Below are 17,814 nucleotides of genomic sequence, written 5' to 3'. Positions count from 1 at the left end.
CAAACAATGGAAGAATGTACGAAATACGGCCAATCCAGAAGAGATAAACCCGCCAATAATGACCTATAGTCCGGTGGGGAGTTGTTATTTACAAAAACAAAATGTTGCACAAATGGGAAGTAGGAGAGTTACTGAAAGCACGGGGGAGATCGAAGCAAATAGCCCACAACCAGCCCCGGTATTAGCACAGTCTCCCCCCAGAACTACACCAACAATGCATTCAAGTAAACCAGAAAAAAGAGCAGAAAGAGAAATAACGAATGAAAACCATAACCCAGTTGTGGATTGTAAAAGGCAAAGTTTAATAAATCAATCTGTGAATGCATCTACTGCGTGTGCACAAGGAAAAAAAGGAAGTAAGAGCTATGACAAATGATGACCATAATCTAATTGTGGGTTGAAAAAGTAAATCAATCTGGCAACTTGTCTATCGCCTGTGTATCAGTGGATGAAAATAATCATTTAATTTGTTTCCCTGAATATCAATCAAGAGGGAATTAAGATATCCTCAATCATGGAAATATCATAAAACTTGTTAGGGCAATCCCATCTCTTGAAAAAGTCTCGACAAATGACATACAATCAACCAAGTTTTTATTCCAATCAGATGGTAAAGAACCTACCCTGGTGACTTGGGTTTCGAATCAGCTAGTGGAAACCGTACTACAACAAAAGGATTCCTTTTTAAAGTGGGGAATAAAAATTAGCAAGCCACCAGCAATTCTTTATCTAAGTGCTTTTGTTTCTCCTAAAGAGCTTCATAGTGATAATAGTAACTCGCAAGTACACTCAGTGCTGAAAAACTCAATTGGAAAAACAATAAACCCAGTGGTAAATTTACAGTTAGAAACCCAGTGTACAACTCAACTTAATGTTGGCTGGTTAACAACAGCCTTGCATGGCAGTTCCTCTCAATGACAAACAAAAGTATGGGATAATCAGGAAAACGAAGTAAAGCATTTAAAGGAAACCATAAAAGTATGCTCATGGAACATTAATAGGATAAAAAATAAGAAATACAACACAAAACTGAAAATGGTATTCAGAAACCTGGGCAACTGAGCCATTTGTAATGGAAGGCTTTACTGGCTATTTTATCCCAGCCACCAGAGTAAGAAGATATGATGGACCAATGATGTGGCTTAGAGATATTACTATCTATTGGCTTAAAGATTAAAAATGTGCAGGTGGTAATAGACGATAACAATATCCTAATAGTAAAATTAAGGAATTGGAATAAATACACCGAGAGCATACTTGTTTTGATAAATATCTATATACTCCCGGAAACAAAGGCAAGGAAATCAATATCCCATAAATTAAGGTGTATATTGTCAGAACTAATACACAAGGAATTGGTATGAGATATCATGACATCAGGGGATTTTAATATGAATTTGTTGTGACCTTTTGTCCAAGAAGAAAATATATTACAACAGAATTATAGATGGTCTGTTCCGAATCAATATTGCACCCTGGATGGAAATGGAGTAAGAGGTTTAAAGTAGTTAATGATCTTGAATCCCTGGGCTTATGGGTGCTGAACAGGTGATTTGTAATGACATACCACCTAAATAGACATATAGGCAGCAGGCTTGCAATCAAGAATAGATTTTACAATAGCAACTCTATCCTTACTACAATTAATAACTTCGTTTGACATCCAGATGACAGAAGAAAGCAACCATGGCCAGCAAATAATTGAGATAGAAGTACAAACAAAGTATCATGAAAAAGTGGGATCCCTGCCAAGCAAGGAAGAAACAACTAACTATGGGAGATGGTACTGGTTAGAAGGATCATTAGAGGCAGTAAGCCAGAAGGCTTCACTTTTGATCAAAAAAACGCTTCATTACTAAGACAGGATCTGTGGTGGACCAATGGTCGGAATTTACAGAAAAATTATTAAGCGTTCTTCTTATGAAAACAAATAGGAATAGTCACCAAAGTAATGTTCGGATAAATGATTCAAACAAAGTAAAAGTATCTGAACCATGTCAGCATCTTGAAGAAAAATCACAACGGAATGATGCGTCAATTAAGAAAGGGTCCCTTCAATCTGTATCTTCAGATTACAGCAAAGAACATAAATAAAGATTATCCTAGGAATATATGGGAAGAAAAATTAAAATTAAACCAAACACTTCTGAGCAAAGAAAAAAAATAACTTGCATTCTGGTGAATGATCAATAACTTGAACCAGGCACCAGTGAAGTTACAACTTCAATACTAACAGGATTGGCATATGTAGAGTTCCTCATAAAGCATTTCAATTATTCGAGTGAAATATGCAATTGAAATTTCAAAAGCTCAAGTTTGTAATCTAATTAAAAGTAGTAAACAAGATGGGGCACCTGGCCCAAATGTAATACCGCAAGTTTTGTGTAAAACTGATGTAACTCTTTGGGTGGGATACCTATTAAAAGTTTTAAATAATGCTCTGCAATCAAAAATAATTCCGGAATCTTTAAAAGGCTCTTTAAAAGTACCGATACATAGGGGGGGGGAGTAATCAAAACCAGAAAACTACTGTCTTATTACGCTCCAGGATACTGAAGCTAAGCACTTCCCTGGGATACCCTTCAAAGAAAATCTGTATTGGGCAGAAGAAAACCAACTTATTCCCCCAAATCAAACTGGGTTTGTCCAAGTTTAGGTACATCTTCTAATTTTCTAGCACTCTCAATAATGATAGATAAATACAAATCAAGGAATCAACCAATCTACCTCTGTTTCGTGGATTTGAAATCTGACTTTGTATTCAATGCAGGTTACTATGGCAAAAGCTGGTTAAATTGTACATAACACGTATGCCTATTAAAAGCGGTCCAAAGTTATATTCTGATACATGGATAAGAGGGAAAATGGGTGATGGTTCTATTTTGCCAAGAAAAATTACAACTTTTCAGGGTTTGAAACAAGGCTGGGCACTTGCACCATACTAACTTAATTTTTTTTTGGCTGATTTACCTCAAGATCTAGATAAAGTTAATGCACATCCCACGAAGGTTAGGAAAAAAATATATATCAAATTTCTTAAAAGTTGATGATATGATTCTGGTGAGCCAAACAAAGGTTGGATTGCAGAGACTGATAAATAAAATATCAACTATTCGTTACTTAATGGAATGGTAATTAATGAAAAGAAAACAATAGTGATGGAAGTAAGTAATACGATTCATAAAAAATATAAGAGGTTTCTACAAACCCAGCAACTAGAACAAGTTAAAACATATAAATATCTTGGTGTAAAATTTGTTGAAAAGGGCTCTTTCAAGCAACATAAAATGGAGTTAAAAAGGAAAGGAGATTGCTTACTCTCGGCCGTTCGTTCCATGAGTTTGTTAGGAGGCTTCAGCCACCAACCACTACTAAAGATAACATCTGCAAAACTTTTTCCAACTATCTCATATGGGAGTGAGGCAATGTGGGGTAAAGATGCAGTAATACTAAATAAAATTGTAACCAAAATATTTAGATCTCTGTTTAGTCTACCATGCAATTCAACACAAGCTCAGATACGATTAGAATTTGGTTTGTTAAACCAACTCATTGCACGAAAATGATCGTACGTTAAAACCTGGAAAATAATAAAATTAAATATTTCAAACAAGTTAGATCAAGCCCTTTGGCATGAAGCTCAAACTAACCCTAATGCACCAATACGGAAGTATTTAACTGAGGCAATAGAAGATTTGTCTATCGACTCACTATGGACAATCCTTTGACTCCAGCAACTTAAAAAAAAAAAAACTTAAACGGCTTAATGAAAATACATCAATGTTAATAGACAAATAATTACTTGTATCTAGGTCATATGCCCGGATGAATATAAATGAATATAAATGCCTTAAACCACAGTCTTATTTGGTGTCTGCTTGGTCCCCGCTTCAAAAAAGAAGGTTTATAAGAGCACAATTTGGAATTCTTCCACGCCTTATGCATGCAATTTCCAGTAGATTGTGCAAACATGGTGAAGAGATCATCACCCATTTAATTTGCATATGCCCGACTCTATTAGACCGAAGAAGTAGATTGCTAAGGATACCATTTAACCAGTGGGACATTCGCTCATGCAGACAAGCGGTGATAGCATGCCTTAAACCTTCTGATATGGGATTGAATTGTATATTTGTAAAGAGCAGTGAAAACGGAAATGGCATATATTATGTTACCATACTTTGAGCCTTATGTAATGAAAACATTTTTATTTATTATAATATTTAAACATGTAAGGAAATTGTTTTTTGTCGGCTCACTACTTTTAATTTCTAGTAACAAAAATCAATGTGCTGCAGTTGTTAAATATCTAGTCATGCATTCCAATTAAATAATCAGGGGCCAGATGTACTGTTTAACAGTTGCAAAATATTGATTGCAATTTGTAACCAGAGTTTTTGTGGACATAAATAATTTTCTAACCCAACTTATTTACAAATAGATTGGTTTGCAAAACTCTGATTTGGAGTTTGTCTCCACCCGCTTACTTCATTAATATTCATGAGGTATGTCACATATTGTGACTCACTCCTATTGGAGACTATCACAGGGATGGTGACATGCAGGGGTCAGCAGAACACCATGTATCCGATTGCCTTTCATTAAAGTAAACTTTTTGTTTTAACTGCAGTCCATTTGCCATAAAGAAAATGAGACACAATTAAAAAGAATACTTAACCTTTTTTTGTTTAAGTGACAGGGGCCCGTGAACCACTACATTTTTTTTAACAAACTGGTTTTTTGCATTCAACAAGGGTCCCAAGTGCCCCTCTTCATTTTTGTGAATGCATTACCAACTCCTTTGAGGTATCAGTAAAATATCAATGTTTTGCAACTGAGCTTTGGTCTCATCACATTGATACATTAGCTACAGATACAGTATTTGGGAGGTATGCCTACAACACTCCCATTCCAGGCACAAATTGGTATCCATTCACAATCCCATTTTAGGAGTTGAAAAGCTTTTCTGATTCTTAAAAAGTGAGTAGTTCATAAGAAAAAGCATATTGACAGTCGCAAAGGTCAAATGTTTGATACGTTTGGCCCCAGGTTGTTTTCCTGGGGTACTTATTGTGAATGCTCAACGTTAATTTAATCAAACTAATTTAATCTATACCTCACTTTTGCCTGGATGGCTTTGGATGACATGGACAAGAGATCCTAGATATAGCCGAAAATTAAAAGGATCCCTCTTTTAGTTTTAGGTCAACCAGGCTACAGCTGCACAAATAAAGTTCCTAGGGCCAGATGCAAGAAGAATCCTAATTGTGATTTCCTAATTGCGAAACCTTGCAATTAGGAAATCGCGAAACAGCATGCATGAAAGTGTGTTGAACACTGTTTGTGATTCCTAGTTGATCGCAACTGACCTACCTCATAAATATTAATGAGGTAGGTCGCAATTTGCGACCCGCCAGGAATCGCAAAAATAACAGGAATAGTGGCCTGCTGGGTTCAGCAGACTACCATGTCTGTAACTGCTTTTACATAAAGCTATTTTTTTTAAATGCAGCCCGTTTTCCTTAAAGGAAAACAGGATGCATTTTTATTAAAAAATGAAAAGTTTTATTTTCGTGTTTTAAGAGTAGGCAGTGAACCGTGGAACTAGTGCCTGCTCTTAGAAAAGTGCTGTAACAAGCATTAACAAAGGGGCTAGGGACCCCTTCCCATTTACGAATGGGCTACCACCTGCTTAAAGTAGGTGGTAAAATGGAAATGTTTTATGACCGCATTTCGGTCACAAAACATTCCTACATACTGATGCGATTCGGTATTAGGAAGAGACGCCCTAAACACAACCCTTCCTAATAGCAAATCGCAAACCGATTTTGAAATTCGGTACCAGGTTACCAAATCACAAAATAGGGTTTGCTGCATCTGAAATGCATTTTTTGCATTCGCAAACGGTCCGATTCTGCGAATTGGCCCATTTGCGAAGACAAAAATGCTAGATGCATGTGCCCTTTAGTGTGCTCATCTGTCTTTTCAACCAATTTCAATACTTTTGTTCTGTATAAGCTCACAGTACGTGCTGCAATTTGTATTGTGTGTTCACAAGTAGCGTGTGCATGTAACATTCAGATTCCATGCAACAATGAAGAAACTGAAGTTAATCAGCGATCAAACCAATACAGACAATAGAACTATTTATTAAACATTGTTCCTCATTGTTATCTCATGTGTCTCGTTAACTATTTTGAAGAGGTCTCAATGACACTGACGCCTGTGGGGCAACAGGGGAGAGAAAACAGAGCTCCATTTAGTTATGTGTAGAGATACAGGAGACACGCATCAGATATGTTTTCTGGTATTGATACGTTGTTTTGTAAAGAAAGGACTAAATAGCATCCGCATTATGCTACGCTTGAACTGCATTTTATTTCCTCATTTTTACATGATTATGATTTTTTTATTGCTTTACGTCTTTATTTATTCTTGTATTTATCTGTTTGTTTTTTAGTTATTTATTTATTTTGTGATATAACGCTGATAAATAATCACAAAATCTAAGCAGCCCAGCCAAGTGCCACACCTGGAGAGTAAGACTAACATATTTCAGCTCCCAATCCCATATCACCACACAGAATGCCTTAGTTACACTTTAGCGTCCCTAGATTGTGCCTTGAGTTGCTCTTTCAGGCCCTTTCACAATAACCAGTGACAGATCTGTTTGTCAGTTTTCAGTACTGAAGGGTGGAGGGGGTGGCCCAGGCATTGAGTAAGCGCGTTGATGAGAGGTTGCTATGGACATTATGATGCGGTTGTCTGGGACTATCGTTTCATATTAAATGTGTACGACTTATGATTGAAAATACTAGCAGAGTAAAAAACATGTTTTTTTTTTATTTAGTCATTCAAGTAGAGCTTTTTCTATTTTCAGACTAGCTTTAATTTCCTAGATATACTTAACTCATCTGGTCCGTCTTGTACCATTACATTTGGTTGGTGGTATTTTTTCTGTTAAACCACCGGACACAAATGGATATTGTCTACCAGTTAAACTTCCTGCTGCTATAATACCCATGCATTTTACTATCTAATTTGCTTTAATTCATAATATCATTTTCCCACGTTGCCTAAACATAAAACAATATTTGTATTTCGTCACATACGCTTCTGATTAGCTCAATGAGACCTGCAGTCGTGAATCCAAAATGCATTTTTGGGTGAAATTTGAATGCAGTTCTCTGCTATCCTTACTTCTACCATCGGGAACAACAGATTTGACTTTCAAGCTCTGTTCCTGCTCAGAATCCCAGTCATGTGGCTAGAAGTTGTGGGTGGTGATTAAGCCTGGGTTTTGAACTTCGCTTTGCTCGCGGAGTTTGCAGAGTTTACCGCGGTCTATGTTACGCATCAAGTTGTCGAGCGATGAAAATCCACCCCCGGTGAGATTTATCAATGGAAATGGCTGCGTATGCTTGCAACCACTCGTGTTGAGAAACTGTCCGTTCATGTTGAGAAAGCTGCCACTCCAGTAGAAAATCTACCTGATCGGCAGAAAGAAGCAGTTCCCGCTTGTGCTGAGCATGGTGGCGTTCGGGATAATTTCACAGCACGAAAAAACACCCGGCACTGAAAATTATAGTAAACTGCATTTTTTTAGAGTTTGCAGAGTTCCGCTTAGTGCAACTCCGGGAACTCCGCCCAGGTTTAGTGATGATGAAATGGGGCTGCCATGTCCAAGCAAGGCTGTGTGGTGCACTAATCTTGCTGCATGTTCATTGCCACTATCTCTCCTGGGAAGCTGAGGAGTAGGTGACTCCACAAACAATCCCTGCAAACTTGTTAGTTGAAGTAAGAGATTCTGTATTTCCACTCTGCTTAACCATTTAGAGTCTCAGGAGACTGATGCACAAAGATACACTTTCACTTTTGTGTAAGTTTACAATTCTTGGCTATTCACAAATGTATTTTACTAGAAGTATCTTTACGATTGTGGAGTCCCCTTACATAAAAAGATAGGACTGCCCTATCTTTTTATGTAAGGAGACTCCTCTGTCATAAAGGCAGGCCATTGTCAGATTTCAAAATCAAAGGAAAACTCGATGTTGCAAAGATACTTTCGAATTTTTCAATAAGTCTGTCATGACAGTTGATGACATCTTCCAAAAAGGTGAACACAGGAATATTCATGAACAATTACTAGCAGATGATGTCCATTGTCAAAGGGTCCAAACAAATCAATTGCAATTTTCTCTCATGCATGCTTTGGAAGATCAGACATGTTTAACAGATGTGGGATTGTCTTAGATGACAAAAAGCTGCACAAACTGCATGCCTTTAACTCGTTTTCAGCTGTTTCATCAAGACGAGTGAACCACGCTCATTCCTCTTGAGCTTGTTTCATAGCGACAATTTCACTCTATCCTTATGAGCCAGTTAAATAATTTGTTGTCTCAGACTCTTGGAAATGAAAATTCACGAAACTCGTAAGAACTGATCATTCTTCCTATATGTTTTTGAATTTCTGGTATTCCAGGTTATCATGAACATGTTGTTTATATTTTTGCCACTATTGGTGTGTAATAATGTCTTTGGGTATAAGCAAATCCCTGTCAGCACTCATGGCAGCAATGATTTGTTTTACTGAAATCACAGCAGGGGTAGTGAATTTCACAATGAAATTAACATATGCATCAGCCTCATTAGAAGTAGTGTCATAATACTGTATTGGCCCATGTGAGAAGTAGTCAGCAGGGTTCTGATATGTTTCTGGACGATAAACAATTGTATTATCATATTCCTGCAGTCGCAAACCCCTCCTGTCAATGAAAGGGGCATCTTGGCTTAAGGATTGCCAAAAATGGTGAGCACTGCTTGGTGATCAATGACGAGTGTGAAATGCTTTCCATAGAGGAACACATGAAAATGCTCCCAAACCCACCCCAAAGCGAGACTTTCTTTTTCAGGTTGTGAATAGTCACGTTCTGTAGATGACATACTTCGACTAGTATAAGCCACAATGTGTGTTGGGGAATGGGAATGTCGAGTGCACTGGGCAAGGACGGTACCCATCCCCACTGAGCTTGTATCAACAACAAACCTGCATCTGCAATTCTGTATCAAAGTATGCCATTTCAGTTGTGTTATCACTTGCGTGCTTAATTTTCTTGAAGCTTTGATCAAATTTACTTGTCACCTGAAATGGGACATTTTGCTTTGTTAAGTCTCTCAGTGGAGCACTTACTGTGGCAAACTCACGTATATAGCTTGAACAGTTAATGGCCATACCAATGATGGACCACATCATAGCTACATCTTGTGGGGGAGGAGTGGAAGACAAGACTTTTCTTTATTTGGATTTGGAGTCATTCCCCCATCAGTAAAGATATGACCAAAGAACTTGAGTTTGTTTTGAAGAAACTCACACTTTTCTGCATGTAAAGTGAGGCTCACATCTGCGAGTATGCAACACACTTGTGCAAGAGCTCAATCAGCGTCCTTTCATGTGACCTCAAAATCTAGTATGTTGTCACTGTAATTGAAAGCATTTGGGACTGGCTGTATTAAGCAACAAATGACATCCTGAAAAAGTTCTTCAGTGGATGACACTCTGAAACCTAGCCTTTTGTATAGAAATAAACCAATATGAGTCAAAAAGGTAATAATGTACCTGCAATTCTCTTCTAGTTTGAGCTGATGATATCCTTTCTTTATATCAAGGCGTAAAGAAATTGGGTGCCACTCAGCTGAGCAGTCATGTCAGCAATGTGCAGACCTGGTGTTGTTCTCTTTCAGTCGCATTGTTCCCATAGTGCATTTCAACACAGCTGTGTACCGCTCCTCCGCTATCCTTTTTCGGCATTACCACTATGGGTGATACCCATGGCATCAGACCAATGGATTGCTCAATGATGATGTGCTTTAATTGTACCTTAAGTTCTTGTACAGTTATGTGAGATTGCACTTTCATGATCTTAAGCCTTTCTAGTCCATGAAACAAAGATGGGAACTGATTCACTATCTCATGATAGGTATTGACATTGTAGTTTACAGAAATCAGCCTCTTGTCAGCAGCAGTACTGAAATTGAGCAAACATGCGCTCGATGAAGTGCCTAGAAAGATATGAACTGTTGCTTGTACTTTTGTATTTTTATGCTTCACTTACTTTGCAGTGGCATTTAAGCAGCCCATGTATAATCTTTGGTTTTCAACTGAGTTAAACAGGGCACTGGAGGCAGTTTATTATATTTTTCCACTGGCATATTGTTTATCGACACACCACCGTCTGTGATAAAAGGTATGTAGCACATATTCACTTTCAGTGTGATCTTGGGATAGTGTACGAATTAATTTTGTACTTTCCCTTGTGATGTAGCTGTGATAAACATTCTTCCTTGCTAGAAGCTAATCCTATATGCGCATGTTGTCCATCATTCAACAATGACATTGCACACCCCATCTTCCTCATTGTCTCTCGACAATGACTGTGATGAAAATGTATATGAAGAATTTAACAACAATCAACGTCGTTCAGTTTCTACTCACCTCAACTGATATTACCACTAGGCCTTGTGGGCGTGAGTAGAACGTTGTGTCTGAAACTTTCTGGCATCCATTTTGTTTCCTCATCTGATGCACTTGATCTTGCCTCCATTTTGTTATCTTGACATGAGGCACTTGAGTTTTCCCTTGCTTTACAGACTTTTTACAAAATGGTTCTCTTTTCTGCAGTCTTTGCACAACCTTCCAATGGTGGATTTACCTTCATGTGAAAATGAAAATCCACATCGAAAACACAACTTCTTTTTCTTTGGGGACATACTTTTCACAATCAGCGCTGATTCATTTTGGGCTGTTTGGCCTCCATGTTAGCTTCTTATCTGTATGCGATTTCTTCTGCTCTGGGAGCTGTGTCTTTTTCAGCATTCGTCATCTGAGGGAACCGGGGAGGCAACAATCAATTACTCTGAGATGCATGGCCTCTTCATCATTGAACTCATTGAATTTGCAATGCTTATCCATCATTTCACCATCTCTCTGCCTTGGTTGACTGAAAATATACCTTTCATAGTTGACATTCAGCATTGGATTGAACTTGGTGTTTAACACTACTATGATTTGATGTTACGTCACTTCATCATCTTGTGGTATTTTCAATATCACTTCTTTTACTCCTGTACCTGCTTTTTTTATATTTAATGATCATATTGTTATTTGTTTCTTCCAGTCCATCAATGAAATCATCAAAGATTTTGACCCAGGCACTCCATATGTCATCAATATTTTGCTTTCTTGCTGTATTGAAGGGAGGCGATGGGTTCAAGAAGGCTGCAGTGGCATATTTTGCACTCCTTTCACTCATTGAAAAGTTTCACTATTCTGTCTGCCGCTCATGGCTTTTGTCAGACCACCATGATTCACCAGCCTCATAAGCACAACCCTGTGCTTCTTCTTGGGTTGTGGCACCTGGTGGTGAAGTCAGATGGTTCTTTTTACTGAGGTTGTGGTAAGCATGACTGTCTTCTCTATATCTGTTTATTGTCACCCCTTATGCTTCTCTACATTTATTCACTTCTTCTCACTGTGTTCTCTTGCACCTTGCTGTTGCTGCTCACTTCAGTTTTTGTACATGGTTGTTACTGCCTTTATAATTACTTTGCGTCTGCTTTTACTGCTTTCTTGCACTCATCTATCACTGTCTTTAGCAATTGTTGTGCTGGCTGAATGACAGCTCGGTTTCACATTGTGGCGCAGTCTCCCTTGTCTCAAATTTATCAGCAACTTTCTAGTTGGCAACAAAATAACTTCCCAAAAGGCATTCACTTTCTTCAAAGGCCTTGCAATGGTTAGAGTGCCACTTTGATGCCACATATGCCAACCGTTGATTTTCACTTCGACTGAGGCACATGTGGCATGCATGAGCAGTCTGCTGGACCATGGCAAACTCTCCAGGAGAGCACTCTTTGGCACTTTAGGTCATAGGGTTTACATTGTCCCATCCTCATCACCAGCTGTTGTGTCCTACCTTAGCCTGGGTACTAGCAAATGATCCCACCACTCACAGAGCAGCTTGGTATTACATGACTTTATTCACCAGCATGTATCCATTAACTGAACATTCTACATTAAGAATTCTATCACCCACAGCCGAAAACTTATGTCACTATTCTACGGAGTCCGTCAGGAAGCAAAAGCGTTCTGCCATCTCTAAATCACAAGACACTACAGCATTTAGGGATTTATAGGTGTGATTTTACCGGTGGTGGGCTGCCCAGTTCACCCTAAAAGGCTTATACTGACTCAACTGTTTGAGTTAAAAGCTTAGGGCTTGTTGCCAGGGTTTGTATGACCACTTCACTGCATGGAATCACACTCCTCTTTAATAGTGTTGGAAAGTGGGTTATTGGTAGTGGGAAATATATATCTACCACTGGAAATAAGGCCACTAGCACAGTCTAGAACTCAGAATAGGTCTTAGAAAATTATTTCCATGCTCAACTATTGGTAGCTTGGCTGCGAGCAGGCAGGATTAAATTCAGAGACAGGTATGTAAAGCATTTAAAAACACCAATTCAGTAAATAATTAAGACACAGTACACAATAAAAATCCACACTAATTTATAAAAATAGGAAATATTTTGTAATCTTTAAAATGACACCAAAAAGGAAAAGAAAATGTAGGGAAAAGGAGATATGAATTTTCAAAGATTTAGCACTATAAGCATGATGGAGCAGGTAAAGCAAAATGTTGTATACCACCTCTAGTTTTGCATGAAATGTTAATTATGTAATCATTCTAAATATTAACTTGTACTAATTGTGTGGAGTGGTATAACTAATCAACAAGTACACCTTAATAAACACGAGATACACGTGGGACTAAAATGCTAATTGCAATGCAACTAATTAAATGATTAACTATGGTACGCAATTTAACTTTAGGATGTGTTGAAATAGAGAATTGCATGATTCATGGTACTTTTGTGATGGTTTGTGCTTCCAGTGTTGCAGAATGGTGAGTATTATTGCTTTAAATGTTGCAACAAGGTAGGAAAATACTAATATAATTGGGATTAATGCGGGTTTAACATTAGAATCTTCATTTCTACTTATTAATTACTGTTATGTTTGTTTTTGCTTAAGTTGGCATTCGGGTCTACTAGGCCACAGTATTTAAAATGGAGTTCGGAAGTGGCCACTATCATGTGAGTGCGATGTCTACTGCGCAGACTCGGATGTCTCTGAAGATCTCCAAGCGACCTCCGACGAGAACCGAGATGTTCCTTGTCAAGGATAGGAACATGGAGGACTGCCAAGATAAGAACTAGTAGTTACTTCAGAACCTTTGCCTGTGAAACTACCAAAAAGAATACAATTGAGAAATGTCATGCCCAGTCTCATGGGAAACAGGCAAACATGGGAATATTGAAGAGACTTGCAATTTTCAGAGGGTTTAGCCAATCAGAACACTTTCTACCCCTAAATTGTTGTGCATTGTCCTAAAGGTAAGGAGAAAAAGGGTATAAAAGAAAGGGATTGGGAAGAGGGGGCAGGCTTTTGGTGTGGAGAGTCGATTTGCTGGATTGTTGGTTCATTGGCGCGATCGCCTGGTCCCTTGGCTAAATCGTGGGGACTGCGTCGTGCTGAAGGAGATTTCCTGGACTTACCTAGGTTTTCTTTGATTATGAAAGGACGACTCCATCTGAAGGGATTTTGATTATTGCTGTTGGTTGACGGGTTCTTCTGGAGGTGGTCGTCAATATTCAAATTTAGGGTAAATATAAATGTTATGTCAATTTATGTTCAAGATTAAAGATTGGAAATCGCTCAATAAAATTATGATTTGAACTGTAATCCTGAATATGCCAACACAGAGTGAACTAATTTAGATAAACTAAACTTTGATTAATAAGAAATTAGTTTGTGATTCCTTAATAAGGTATCGAAAGTTAACCAAAGGGTTCCGAAGCTTTAAATGTTTTTTTAGCTGGTTCCAAATCACCATCAACCAGTTCAACTAATTGGTCCATCGACCAAGTGGTGGAGTGCCTTGATGTTAAAGTTAGGATTCTATAAGTACAAATGTATATAATGTATATATTGTAAAGGAATTACTTCTGATAGGTAGCAAGGTACCCCCACATGTCCAGCGCTTCTTGTCCTCCTGTGTGCAGACTAGAGTGAAAAGTGTGAGTGTTGGTGTTATGGGCCCCAAGAGTGAATGCATGTATGAATTAGTAAGTGTGGTGACGGGTCTGTGACGCAGGGAGGCTATGTAAATTTGCCCATTTCCACTGGAGCAGTTTTCTGGTAGCAGAGTTATGGTTTTATTGCATTGGTTTGGTGTTTATTGATTTATGCTCTAACATTCTATGTTGATTTGTGTTGCGTTTTATGTTGTCAATTGGTTTGAAGACTTCCGGGACGTAGGAAGTTGGTTGCCCTGTATGTAGACGGGGAAACGTGTGACAAGTGAAGTTGCACGGGGTATTGTCTGGTTGCCCTGTATGTACACGAGGAAATGTGTGGCAAGTGAAGTCGCACAACGCATTGTCTGGGTTCAAGTTGATGACATCGTCGTGTGTTATCAGTAGGGATATTTCTGTGTGAACGTGCGGGAGTGCAAAAGCAACAGGTTCTCTCGTGAAACTCTGGCCTTAATTCTCAGGAGCATTGTAGTCTCCACATGTGTTTTATCCCCAGAGAAACGGTTAGCTTTTTTGCTTGTTAGAAGGGCAAGGTAGAGGGAAGTGCTACTTTATCTGCGAAACGGAACAATTCTGTGGTAGTGTAGAGGTAAGCGCTGCCCACTGGAAATACATAATTCTTGTGTAAATGAACAAAACTATCTCTTAGGTTTAGCGAAACAGGCAATGGTGGTGTTTTTATGTTGTCACTAACAGATTTTGATTAAAGTATACGTAAGAAAAGTTTGCCGATAACATTTTGTAATGGAGGGGTCAGCAGAAGCAGGAGTAGCAAGAAACGCTGATGTCAGAAAGATCGCGCTGGGATTGGCCAACCGTAGAGAGACAAAGCTTTCACGGATTGGTACGTTGGAGTGAGCCGCGCTAGGAGTGGAGAATTTGTCAGTGTGACGTAGATGCCCCGGATTGGTGCGTTAGTGTGAGTCGCGCTGGGATTGTAGAACTTCAGAAGAGACTTAGACGCACAGGATTGGTGCGTTAGTGTGAGTCGCGCTGGGATTGGAGAACATACAGAATTGTCACAAGGGAAGTTATTTGAAAAATCTAGTGATACAGAACTAGGAAAGATAAAATGATGTACTACGATCCACCTGTGAAAGAGAAAAAATCAAGTTTATTTAAAAAGGATAAGCCGATTGTGACTAGGGAAGGACAGATACTTCCTTGACTGAAATCGCCTGCATCTTTCATGGTAGGGAAATATGGGTACCATACATGTATTTGGCTAGAGAATTGGGCAACGTATACAAAAGAAGATGGAGTCCTAGCGTTTCCCGAAGGTGGCTCATTTAGTTTAGCTGTATTAAGGAACTTAAGAGAAAGAATGATGAGGTTAGAACCGAGACCTAGACCTACTCAGTTTGAGGCTTTGATGGAGTGGGAACAAGAGATGTATGAAAGGGAACGGCATTGGAGTGGAAGAAGGTATAATTACATGTTTGGTAGACAGTGTGGGCAGGAAAGTCATGAGGACCGAATGAGAAGATGGCGGAATGCAAACATGACTGATGGTATGTTTCCTTTGAGAAATACTGAAGAGACAAGTGGCAGAAAGTATACAGAAAAGAGAAACAATGCCGGGTCAGAAGGTTATAAGTATGGTGTTATTGAATCGGAAGATGAAGTGCTGGAGGACATGCTTTATAAAAATCCTCCCCCGTATCAACCAAATTCTACATTGCTGACACCGAGTGCGCCGGTAAAAGAAAACATGTTAAATAAAAATCTTGAGCAAATGCCACCTGATTTAGGGAAAAATAATCCATTTAGAGACTCTGAAATGTCACAACCTGTTAGGACTGGAAATGAAAATTCGATTGAACTAGCTAGAACTACTCTGGAATTAACTGAGAAAATTAGAGAATTAACCAAAAATATGGAAGCAGTGACTGTGCCTGTAACTATAGGGCAGGTGATGCGTGTCTTTGATAAACAGAAAGACAGTGAGCATTGTTTAACAGCTCCCTACAATAGTGGTAAACAAATCGAGACAACAAGAAGTGGAGCTGGAGGAAATGCATGGGGAATAATGGCAGGAACATCAGGTTTAAGTACCCCTAAAAATTTTACTGTAAATCAAAGTCCAGCAAGTAAGACGCTGATGACAACAAAATCAGCACCAGAAACCCCAGAGAGAAATGCTGAGAGAATAAGAAGTGAAACAATCCATGTAGGTCCCACTTCTGAAGAATTAAGTGATTGGTTAAGGAGTTTTCAGCGGAAAGATACAGTACCTCAACCTTTAGATGTGGTAAAATTAAAAGTAACCTTGGAAGAATTGATAGTAGGGACTATTCCAACTGAAAAATTTAAAGCATATCAGGATGAGGAACTAATGTTTCTCTGCAAAAGTATAACGTGGAGAGCGAGGAGTTTGTATGAGAGACAGCGAGCGAAATGGGTATTGACTTTGAGAAAATAAGATCATTACCGAAACCATATAGAGTAGATTTTTCTGAGAAAGATATTGAAAATCTGAATACTGCAGGGAGATTGACTCAAATTAAGGAAATAATTGTCTTGTTAAGGAAATGGGGTGATGTAGATAGGTGGAAAAGTAGGTGGTTCCGAAAGAGAGAGGATACGACAGACAAGAACTTTTCGGCATTTCCGGTAAGAGAAAAGGAGCCAGTAGTAACTGAATGTCCCATGAGGGAGATCACAGGAGGGGGCTATGTACATGTTCCATGGACTAGGCAGGATATTTTAACCTTTACCAATGATTTCCCGAAGTTAAGAGAAAAACCAGTTGAATGGTACCAACAGGTGGAAGGGTTTGTTAAATTATCGATAGTGCTGTGGATAGATCTGAATGGTCTTTTTTATATAATCTTACCTGCAGATTTATGGGCAGAATGTAAAATTACAATAGGTTGGCCAACTCAAGAGTACCCTAGGGATCCTAAGATGGGAACCCCTGATCCGGAGGTAATGAGGAAATATGAACAGGTAATTACTTTTTTGAAAAACAAAGTGCAGCCAAAGGAAACCCATTGGGTAAAAATTGATAAAACTCACCAAGAGGTTAAAGAATCTGTTCACGCCTATTATGATAGGTTGCTGTTAGCTTTTAAGCAATACAGTGGTGATGAGAAATTAAGCGAGAAGGATTTAAGTCGCCGCCGAACACCTACACTTCCAGATCCACACCGACCCCAAAACTACACTCAGAGGAACCCTCATCTACAGACCCCCGGGCCCGCGCACACAATTTAGCGAACCCATAGCCAACTTTGTCAGCCCACATGCACTAACCTCACCAGAATACATCCTCCTAGGGGACCTGAACTTCCACCTGGAGAACAACACGACAACAACACCACCACCATGCTCGCCAACCTCGCCAACCTCGGACTCAAGCAACTGGTGAACACCCCCACCCACTACGCCGGCCACACGCTGGACCCCATCTTTTCCGCCAGCAACCATGTCTCCTGCAGCCACTCCACATGACTACACTGGAACGACCACAACTGCATCCACTTCACCTTCACGAAGACTACATCCCACCACCGCACGCCACAGATCCCCCGCAGATGCTGGAGCAAAGTCACCACAGACCAGCTAACCACATCACTTAGCCAGAACCCACCAGCCGACACCTCTGACACCAATGACGCAGCCCACAATCTTGCACAGTGGATCACCAACTGCGCCGAC

Source organism: Triturus cristatus, chromosome 5_2 (assembly GCF_964204655.1).
Source record: "Triturus cristatus chromosome 5_2, aTriCri1.1, whole genome shotgun sequence".
NCBI lineage: Eukaryota > Metazoa > Chordata > Amphibia > Caudata > Salamandridae > Triturus > Triturus cristatus.
This window is presented reverse-complemented; position numbering follows the sequence as displayed.